Genomic DNA, 12,033 nt, shown 5'->3' on the forward strand with positions numbered 1-12,033 from the left:
TACAAAACTGAACATTATTGCTACACGCGTGTGGTATTTGATTGTTTGACCGAGGCGCGCGGGCGCCATCACCCGAGAAAAGAAGAGGAAGAACGAGCTGGGCTCGCGCTGTGAACCTAACCGGTCAGCGCTGCAACCGCTGTTGTAAATACATCCTGTAAATAGTTGCCCGTCTTACTGACTCGTTCTAGGTAGGGCAAAAATTGCGAAAAGGAAACATTACCCTCATTTGGGTCTTACCTGCACGTGTAAAAATGCCACACTTTTCGCCCGATATCCAATATTTTAGTGTGTGTGATATCCCTTTAGGCTCTACAATAGAAAAGGCATGTGGGGTTCATTGTGGCAGTCAGTAATGCAAACAAGGAAGAAAATTAAGGAGCTGAAGAAATAGAACTGCTCCATTTTGATGGAGAAAGTTCACGAGAAGCACTCTTGTTACACAGCATTGCAACAAAAGGATGAGAGACATGGAGGCTATCCTTGCTTGAGGCCTAAAGCTCCGTGATGCGTTCCCTTTATAAATTTTTCGGTTTCCAGATTACAGTTGGAAATTTTCAGGATAAGAATGTCCACGAAATCATCAGTTCGCAATTTTGATGATGAACATGAAAAGCGCTGATATAAAGCTTAGGGAATCAGCACGGAAACGTGAAAAACGAAATGCACTGCATTTATAAAGCAACGCAAGGGCAAAATCAGTTACAAATAGAAACATAGATACTATTCTGTTTCGCAAAAAAAGGTTAAAAGATCGTGTGTACAGGCGCCAAAGCAAACTCCATCAGGGTTGCTCAAACGTGAAAGGAAATATTTTAAATATAAGTCAACAAAAAAGAAATTTATCACATGTTTTATCAATGCTAACGTGCTCATGAATTTCACTTTTTCCGTAATCGGTTTGCGCCCTTTCTTAAGCTGACAGATGGGTCACTGACGCAATCGCCACCTGTCTGCTTAATGAAGGAAGCCTAAGAGAGGACATGTACAGAATTTTTTGACTTCTAAATAAGATTGTGTCACCAAGTAGTCACCGTGCATTAGCAAATGCACATATCTATTGTTTCTTAGTGATGGCGGCGTTTTTTCAGGAACAGTCATTCATGCACTTCCTGGTCTTTGCCACGTATCACGTCTCATAGGACAGATATATTTCGTAAACGACATGGTCTATGCACTCCACAATCACCCTAACCTACTCTTTCCCGCAGCATTGTGAACTTCTCTTTCCTGGAATGCGTGCGCAGAGCTGAGATGCGCACGAGGAGCAGAGAACACGACGATATGGCTTTTCGAAATATTCGTAAGAATGTGCTTCACCTTGCGAATGTCAAGCACCACTTCTGGTCTGACTCTTATTTCTGTTTTTTTTTCCTTTCGTCATGTGGCTTTCCTTTCAGTTATTGAAGTCGCGGCAATTTGATGGGGAGAAATCGAAGGAAGTGCTTGCGTTTCATGCTTCATGCTTCCAATGTCTCCATTACTATCGCGCTGCCTGCCACTTTCACCGCCAATGTACACTATGGGTACCCTGCTTCCTATAAACTTTGTTTCGGCTCGTCCCCGCCTTCAGAAACTTGCCAGGAAATCAGCAAGTGCACAAAGAACAGCATAAAAATTTTGTTTCAGTGCGAGAATCTATGAGAGCCGATGTTGATTTTGTGTCAGTCGTCACGGCACAAGCAGCTATATATAAGTAGATTTTTGCAGAAGCCCTTCAGCATGCTTCGTATAGAGGATCCTTTTGATAGAAGAAATTACTCGGACATTATAGGGTTTATAAAAGAAAATGATGTGATCGGCTCCGTCCTTTCAGTCGATGTGCATTGTTTTTTCTATTCCATCCCCCGAAAAGAACTGAACTGAATGGAATTCTGGGGTTGCTGCCTTCCAAAGCACGATTTCATTATAAGGCACGCCGTAGTGAGGGACTCCAGATTAGTTTGGCACGTATCTTTACCGTGCCCCCATTGGACGGGAGAGGGGCGTTTTACATTTCGCCGCTACCAAATTGCGGCAGCCACGGCCGGGATTGATACCGCGACCGCGTGCTTAGCAGTGCAGCACCATAGCCGCTAAGCTACCGCGGCGGGTTCCCGAAAACAAACGTTACTGATTGTCAGGATGTGAATAAAGGAAAATGGAATGATAGATTCCCAGGACATAATAATTGCGTCCCTTGAAAGCATCTTATCTGTCCTAGATTGTTACATTCTGCCAACGATTCTCCCTTCAACAAAGTTTTCTAAGAACAACATAGCTGCATGTGTAGCAATCCGTGTTTGCACCGATTTTAGGTAGCAATTTCGTAGCTAGCATTGATTTATAGCGGCGCCTATATTGCTGACTCCGGCGTTCCGACATTCTCGTGAGTGGCGTTTTTTGACGTATGCCAGCGTGCGCGTGGCTGACAGCGTAAGACCACTGAAGCAAACGTTGAGGATTGGGTTCTGTCTGCTCAGTTGAGGCACATCCCTTTCACTAAACGACAGGTGAAGGGGCGCCTTCGCAAATACTGCGTCGCCATGACGGAGGCGCCTGTAGCTTAGTAAATGTTGCTAGGGCACTGTGATCGCGCTAGCACTCTTATCAGTTGCCCTTTCGGCTCACGATGGCCCGGCTGCGTGCCGTTCTTTCGGAGGAAGAACGCAAGCAGCGAAAGAGCGTACGCAGCAGAACGTACGTCGAGGGGCTTGGAAACCCCAGTCGAACAAGATGTCGGTGGCCAAATACGCCGCGAACGAGAGCGGAGCCGGCCATGTGATCGGCGCCGGCGGGACAACGCCGCGGACGACGATCGGCCCAAAGAAGGCAAACGCATGCACGAGGCCTGTTTACAGCAGGATGCCATGCCATTGGAACAGTTCCCGGGTGCGACGGCGAGGAAAAATACACCAGGCTGGTTTGGGGGGTTCTGGCGTTTTCTAGTGTATAAACCAGCACGGTCAGATGTGTTCTGGTGTGCATACCAGCATGGTGCGAGGTGTTCTGGTGTGCCCACCAGCGCGGCCTGATATCTTTTGGTTTGCACATCAGCATGGTCTGATGTGTTCTGGTGTGCACACCAGCACGATCTGTTGTGTTCTGCATGGTGTGCACACTAGCACGGTCCGATGTGTTGTGACGTGCCCGCAGAAGTGGCCTGATGTGCTCTGGTGTGCACACTGGAGCGGCCTTGTGTGCACACCAGGATGGCTTATTGCTACCTGGTATACACACCACATTTCATGCCTAGGCACCAACCTTGCGCACCAAGTAATACGTCTAGTGTAACTTGGTGTGCAGACCACTGTGGTATGGCACTGTCTGGCATGCATGCCAGTGTGTTGTGGTGTAAACTTAGCTTTTGTAGACTAGACGGTTTATAAAGGTCCTTTCGACTTTTTGTACGATTAGGGTTTTTTTACAGAGAAGCTGTCGATGGCTAGGATATGCAAAAATATGTGTCCGAGATTTTGACAAAGAAACAACTGGGCTGATCCTGGTGATAGTGCAGAAAGAGTCCAAGCTCAATGGCACATACACCTGTCATGCGGGCTGACCCTGGTGATTGTGCAGAATCCAGTCACCTAAACTTGCTTTCCCTCGCAAATACAGCATATGACGCGTGGCGACGCAACCAAGTGTCTTTTCAACCACTTAACATAATCACCAAATTTTAAAAATCAATATAATTAAACAAAACCAACAGCTTCACTGGTCTTCCATCTTGAGATAGGGGAAGGGGTCTGAATTTTTAATGCTAAATTGGCTGCTTTCGAATTATTTTCAAACTCTTGTTCACGTTGAACAGCGACAATACAAATGTATATATTTCCAGGGTGTGTCAATTTACAATTCAGTTTTACGGCTTAAATCCCCTGCAATTCAACTTTTTCGACAAGAGCGGTAGCTTCGATAGTTAATGTTTTCCTTGGCACAAGCATAAGTCCCATCGGGAATAGTTAAATAATGGCAGATAAACAATGCGGTGTATATTATGCTTGTTTTATCCTGTGTCTACTATCTCGCTTCCACTTTGTTGGCTGATATAAAGCTTTGTAAATCAACTAGTTTCAAAATATATCAGTGTAATGGCTAGTGAATGCGTACCATTCCTACACGTCATAGAAAGGCATGAAACAAAACAATTGCGCAAAGTGAAGGGATGCAAGAGCTGATATTTACTAAACCCAAGCACTGTTCTTGGCAAATGCGTAAGAGAGACAACCACACAGACGTTCGCTCAGTAAATCTGTAAGTTTAGCAGTAGTGTGACACTGGAGCTTATTTTCTAGTGAGAAGATTGCTGCTCATGTCATGTTCTGTACCATTGTCCAGACAAATGCATACAAACATCCCACATACACAATAATTTGATGGCAAAGCCTATTTTCAAATTAACAAGACTGTGTGGAAGCATATTCTTTCAGCGCTGGCTGAAATAATTTTCTAAATAATTTTTTGCTTCATGGCTCACAAACTACAGGCGATGGAGGAATCAGATTTTGTGGACTCATATGCATACTTCCACGCAGTAGCTATGCATGACACAACATATAATACTCCTGCATTTATGTCGAAATATTGCAACACATACTGTTGAATAATATGTTAAAGTGTCTTTTTAACTCGAAACGACAACTGTGCCCTATGAAAATTTTGTAGTTAGAACAAATTATATGAAGGAATTCTATACACTTCAGGTGAATATACTATTACATTTTGCATTTACCATGGTGCAAGCCCCTCAGCACCGAGAACATGCTGTGATGTTGACACACCATAGTAAGATTCCGGTACTGCAACAAGTTTAGATGTTCTGCTCCGTAGCTCGGTGTCCAGAGCTGGATTGCTAAGATGTCGTAAAATTACCACTCACGCCAATTTTCAAGGAATAGAAGGCTGGATTATTTCAACATCATTACAGACATTTTTACAATCAAGCAAGAATATCTTAAGAGGACACTCATTGAAAAAGGCTAACAAGACACAAAATTACACTATCACAATGTAACGTCATGGAAACACATTGTGGGTTCTATCGCAGATGTACATAAATCACAAAGATTACGAAGAAACACTAAAGGAAACTGTGCACGTAAGCGGCAGTGTCTATTCGCTCGAATGCACTGCCGCACTTGGCTGCAAACACAGCGTACACCGCCGCCCATTTCTGGCACACGCCACATATGACACATGCATTCTGCATACGCATGTGGTTTTTCCAAGAAATCTTCATGGGTCGGATGATAAACACAGAAGGCACGGACGTCAGGAGCGTAACCCGCGCACAATAAACGCACCGACACAAAAGCGAGATACGGACGACATGGGTGTAACCTGCGCCACACAAGCGAAACACCGTCGTAGATTTGCTGCTTTCCGACTAACACAGCTACAACGCGCACTGAAACATCGCACACCTGCACATACACGTGTACCTCGGAGAACGTGTCAACAATTTCTGAAGCTCCAGTTGATCTTCACGACAGCAGGAAATTATTTAAAACGAAGTGATGGCGTAGGTAGCATGGAGGCAACCTGGAGAGCACTTTGCGACCTCGTCGTACCATTCAAAAGGTAAGTAATCGTGCTCGCCAACTACACGTCTGTTGTGCGTGTATTTCGTGTCTGCATGCAGTGCCTTGCGAACGCAGGAAGTGGAACTCCATCGATAACAGTGAAACCTATGCTGATGGTTGTCATAATCGAATTACGCAAATTTATTGCCGCCATGCGGAATCGATAATCCTGATAAGCGTTTTCTTCCGCTGATATAGATTACGTTCGGAAATAATCGTGTTCATCTTGTGCGCCTCTGCGTGAGCTCCCGCTTATCTGGTGAAGTTTAATAATAACGACTGATCTGCCTCTTCCACAATTATTACTGCAAAGACGATTCCTCGTTTATAAATGCCTTCGGCGTTGTAAATAATCTCTCCTTAAGAGGTTTGCGGTTTGCGAGCCGCTATAGGGGGGGGGGGGGGGATGTAAGCAATCAGAGCTTGCTGCTATTAAAGCTCACTCCTTACGACAAAGTGTGTGGACATAAGTTTGACGTAACTAAAAATGACAGGGGAAAGTTCGTAAACTAAGTCATGAAAAAAAATTGTACCCAAAGATTTATTTGTGATGTGCTGTTGCTACGTTGAAGGGGTCCCCATTTGGCTGTGACTAAGGGGTCCCTATTATCATGACATTCATCAGTTAATTTGACGTTGTGCTCTGTTGACGCCCTGCACTAGTTCAAAGGTCGTTTTGGTGACTTTTAGGTGCCTCTTGCATGTGTTCACAATTTTACAGCTTTAATGTACCACTGCTATAAGTTAAAGGCACAGACAACCGCTCAGAACATGAATTGAGATAACCCCGCGGATGGAAAGATCGTTCATCGTATTGGCTAGAACGGCCCTGTTTTTCTAATTAAACGTGGATTTATATTTTTCATTCTTGACTAAAAGTCGAGAAAAATGACCTTTGGCGCCTCATACGGCAAAAACATGAACCTATTTAAGAGGTCTACCACGTGACCTTCTACCAGTGTATGCTGTTCCTGGTCTTTTTACGAATATTGAAATGCAGTAACATTCTTTCTATTATACCTTTTTTCTAATTTACAATGTGCATATAAGCTTTCGTTTGTAGTGAGTAGAAAAGTGGCGCTGCCTTCGCCTTCGTTTTCGATGACTTGGCTTCGCTCGTCTATCGACTGATAGCCGGGGGCCAGCGAGCCATGACGCAGGCGTGCACTTGGGAAAACAACGCGCTGCAGCTGTAAGAAAGGTCTGTACAGCAACGCAAACTTGTTGTACCAGTCTATTTACCTTTAAAAGTGGCTGGAAAGGTGACAATATAGGTGGTTAACCACAGTTACACGTCCTCCAGCGAAAGCAGGACGATGGGCGGCTTTCACAATTTGCGAGGCGGGCTATCGGCATCGCTATCACTTCTCATCGTTGCTGGAGGAGGGACTCTTATTTTTTTAAGGCTGCTCAGATCGAAAAATTCTGCATACCAAATATCCACGCACTTTTGGAAGTAACCGCTGCAGGTGTGAGGGTGAGCTTTTCGTCGCGCCATAAAAAACTGGGTCCATAAATATCGGTTGTCAGTCCCTTTAACACAGAACTTATTTTGTAGTGGCGAGGCGGTGACCCACAACAGTGTCCACATCACAGATGAGCCCCCGAAACGCAGGGATCCCGTGTCTATGGCTGCAGCATCACGGCGTGTTATCTGGATGTCGGGTTAGGTATGTATGAAGTATATGTGTTTCAAAAAGTAGCTTGGTATCATTTGTGGATACATTTATCGACATATCACTTAATATATCTTACAAAGTAGGCTAAATATTTATTCAACTAGCTGCTTATTTGTGTTTGTAGACGTTATGCACGCATTGTCGTGTTCTACGTAAAACTAAACCTAGCATGATCTCATGTTTATAATTTTTCTTGCATTAATCGCTTGGCTGCAAGTTACACTTTATTTTTGCTTAGTACACAGTATATCTATCACTTTTTACTTTGCTTTTATTGTTTTGAAATTGTTTCCTATGCTGTAGCTTACCATTGTTTAATATTATTATTCACAATTATTTCTGTCTTGTTCCCAGAATAGCTCCCACTGCCAAATACAGTTGACAAGCCTCAATTTCTTGGAATGATATATGAAAGCCAGTATTCACTGTTCGGCACTTACTACAGTAGTGAGCTGTTTTCTAGTAAGCTTTCTTTTTCTTCTCTCCCTCCCGCGTTCTTTTTTTTTTCTTTTTTTAATTCTTCGCAAGCTTTCCGTAAAAAATTATGGGGTTTTACGTGCCGAAAATAACGATCTGATTATGAGGCACGCCGTCGTGGGGGGACTCCCGAAATTTGGACCACCTGGGGTTCTTTAAAGGCACCTAAATCTAAGTACACGGGTGTTTTCGCATTTCGCCCCCATGGAAATGCGGCCACCGTGGCCGGGATTCGATCCCGCCACCTCCTGCTCAGCAGCCCAACACCATAGCCACTGAGCAACCACGGCAGGTAACGCAATCTTTCCTTATTCATGCAAGTAGGCATTGTAGAAGTTGCGAGTCTGTGTCAAGTTACGTAATTTTTCACTTTCCGTCAGTTCGGCCGAGACCATATAGTTAGCTGGCACGCAATTTCACACATAGTGATAAACTGTCTGCTTGCTGTTCTATGGCACTTCCTGGTTATTACAGTGTTGCTCATCAAATGAATTTCATTTCCACAGTACCACATGGAATATTATGCTTGGCACTAGTGTAACTTTAATAGTGATAATCAACCAACAAGCCCTATTCTAAAGCGGTCAATTCTTATTTTTAATACATTGGTTCCCTTTGCACTAGCCTACGTAGTGACTGCTGAAGTCAAATTTAAGGTTGATGCGCCTGCTTGTGTTTGTTGCTGTGCACTTACACTTTCTACTTACATCGAGGAAGGGTGCTTTTTCATGCAGTGATAATGGGGGCTGGCTCACACATATCTTATATATGTGGTGTGCGCCACTGATTGCTCTTGTCAATATTTTCCCCATGGGTCAAAACAGATGAATGATCTTAATCTGGTCTGAAGCCCTATCTCGGTAATGCACGGCCATGTCGAAGGAGCATACTGCTCTTTTGAGTGAAATATGGTTATTTATTGGGCGCGTATTTAGTGGCCGGCCAGTTTGTCCTTTGTACATTTGACGACATGTGAGAGGAATACAGTACGTACACTGTACACAGTACGTCACCTCGTCGCCGCTCGTTGTCACCGCCGCCGCTGGGAATGTAGCTGGTGCGACCGACGGGGGTGTGGCCGCAATATATTCATCTTCATCAAGACCCCCCTGTGCAATCATGTTTAAAAACAATGTGTGTGTTTCAGTTGACAATGTGAGTACTTTTGCTGTAACTGACACCGGTGCTGTAGTTTCTCTTAGCAGTCAGACATTCAAAAATCGTCTTGGGCAAAACGTTCACTTGGGATCGAAACGCTACCTTTCGCAGAGTCGGCGGGGTAATGTTACACCCTCTTGGTGTTTGTTTTGCTTCAATTACGATTGGGGACCAGACATTTCTGACTTAATTTACTGTGCTTGCACGCGCAACGCGTGATATTATTTTGGGAATTTATTTCTTAGGTGAGTGGGGGGAAACTTTGGATTGTAGCACTGGCGCGATTTCGCTTCGCCGCAACGCGCGAACCCCGATGACAGATATCACCACTGATACCGCGGCCCTTCTCTCTGTGTCGCAAGATGTGTGTTTGCCTCCTCAGACTGCAATCTTTGTACCCGTCAACTCTTGTCGCCCTCGTACGGGTTCCTGCTGTGGTTTAGCCGAGCCCGTATATAATAACGCACTCAAGCAAAACGAGATAGTCCCTCGCTCTCTCGTGGTCACCATTGATCGTTGTACCTTAATGCAATAATATGAACACTGTACATATGCCAAATTTTACCTTTTGGTATAGGCATCGACGTGACGTTTCGTGTCAAGTTCGGAGTGTTATTTCATGAGCAGGAAGCGCACCGTTTGCTGCGTAGTGAGCGCAAGCATGCGAGAGTGAGCAGAGAAAGATGGCGGCTTGATGCGCGATACGTCCGTGATCGAACAGGCGCTAAGGGCGAATAACCCTTTCGTGGCTGCTTAGGCTGCCCGCGTGTCTTATTTATGATGTTGAGTGGTATTCTGAAATGTAATCCTCAGCGCCAAGCCATCCAAGCCACCAGCGGTGTGCCTGTCAATCTACTGCGACTTCATAGCGGCGGCCACTGCAACATTTGCGGAACCGGGTTGCAAAATTTCTTCAGTGTAGACCATTTTGGAGGCGTTGCCCTTGGCGCAACTAGTGCTGCACCAGCAGGATCACTCAAAGCAAATTTCATGATTGACACAGACAGTGACCACATACATTCCCGGTGCGGCCAGCGCTCAGATGTTTGAGCAGTTGGAAGATCACGACATACAGCGAATAAGTCACGCGAGACGACATGCGTTTCGAGAATCGGGAGATCATTAGAAAAAACAATCTGCTTCTCCTCCTGGATGCGCGAGAGAGATGTTGTAAGCTTGAGGAAATTTCGTTTTATCCAGGTTCGAAAATGCCAGAGCCCGAAAAGCATAGATTGACAATTTATAACGTTGACGAGCTGGATGGAATACAGAGCTTAGTCTATGCACATGAAGAATTCGCTTCTGACATCTACTATACAAAGGCCACGCTCCCAATTATTATTGAAGAACTTGAGAAAAGGTCAGAGACTAAGCCGGAATGCCAGATGGAGCAGTGAAGCTACGGAAATCGCAACTCAGTCAGGCAAGGCGATTCCAGCTCTTCAAGACAGAAGGGATACGATTTTATCTGTTAAAGAGAGGAACCATTCGGAAGGGTCTAAAAAAGCCATTTTTGAAGCTTCATTGACATCTCACGGCATTCAATGTTTTGAAGACGCTTGCCGTGGCGATGCAATGGCTTTTGAATAGCTGGCAACTCAAACAGTTTACCGCCGATTGCGTTTCATTAATAGAAAAGCAAGATAGAACGACAAGGATACAAAAGTGGCCATAACAATCGTGCTGTCCGCTGCAGGCCATGTGCCCGTGGCCTGTGGCCTGCAGGTGGCACATGCCCGTGGCACTTAGTGGTATTGAGGCGCACGAGTCTCAATACCACCTTCGACACCAGTGATGCGTGCGTAAGACGTGCCTGAGAAGCGCACAGGCGCTGCGCAGACACTTACAAAGCCTCTCTCGAGCTGTCTGCCGCCGCGTCGCCACTGCGCTGCCTTTATTCAGGTCCTCGAACTGCATGATCTTCCTGACAGTAGACCGTCGCAAAGAGTACCAAGACCAAGTTTTACTGTAAATATACTGTAAATACTTCCTTGTGTCTCACATTACACAGTTCATATAGCTTGTATACTTACATTTCGCTGAAGTCTGTTCTTTTTTATATTTCATTGGATAAATGTAGACTTCTTGCTCTTTGCATTTTGTTAGTGTGCACTACTGAGGCTATTTCTTGTCGCGTTGAGCACTGGGAAGGGGGATGCAGTAGCGGCGCTAGTAAAAGACGTCGCGATGGCCCTCGTGGAAGAGGACGATCGGGCAGGCACGAGCTAGATAACAAGCGCTCTTGGCTACCGGACCTAAACGACGGCATTCGGCTACACTGGCCAACCACCACTGTTACCGCAGCCGTGGCCTAGTGGTAGAACGCCCGCCTCGGCTGCGGGAGGCTGTGGGTTCGATTCCCACCGCCGCCGGGCACCCACTGGTTCAAATGGGTACAAGTGTGCCCCGGCCTGGCGTTCGGATTCCTTCAGGGGTGATACGCTTGGGAAAGGAGCCTGCGCCCTGCATTCCAGTCGAAACCAACGTGATCACGAAAAAAAAAAGTGATGTCTGGGCCGCTCCCATGGCGGTCATTTCCCATGTGGCGCCCCAAGCACCTATTGAGGTGGGGGCGCCTTCGGGTTGAGGTCAAACACCCCATAGAGCATATTATTCTAGAGCTCTTGCTTGCGTGAGTAGATACTACCTTTCAGCTCCTCCCACTCCAATACAGTTAACAGAACAACAGTGCCCACTTCTGTGAAACGTCGCATTCACTCACTATAAACATAGACGGCCCACATCAACTGGCCGCCTACAAGTTGTTGTCTTCTTATTAGGTGGATGGTGCAAGTCTCCTGTGCTGTTCAGATAGGCGGACTATTTTTCGCTATCTTTAAAACAGCTAGAAATCGCTTCCTGCAGTGAAGATGTTCAGGACTTCTTCGCGTCTTTTAAACAGTTGGGGAGGGGTCTAAATTTTACACATGAAATATCGGACGATAGTAGCTTCCAGTTTTTAACCATGGCGCTATCAAGAAGCCACTTCTGTTGAATGTACAATCAGAAACTTTATGACAACGCACACGGGAGCGCGCCCCACACGGTACGTGCAGAGCACTCAGACGAGCAGCTAGCGCACTCTCCTATTTTGTAGGTTTGCGGACGCAGTCTCCAATAGGCTCGCGCCTTACCTGCTACTCACACCACAGAAT

This window comes from Dermacentor silvarum, chromosome 11 (assembly GCF_013339745.2).
Source record: "Dermacentor silvarum isolate Dsil-2018 chromosome 11, BIME_Dsil_1.4, whole genome shotgun sequence".
In the NCBI taxonomy this organism is placed as follows: Eukaryota; Metazoa; Arthropoda; class Arachnida; order Ixodida; family Ixodidae; genus Dermacentor; species Dermacentor silvarum.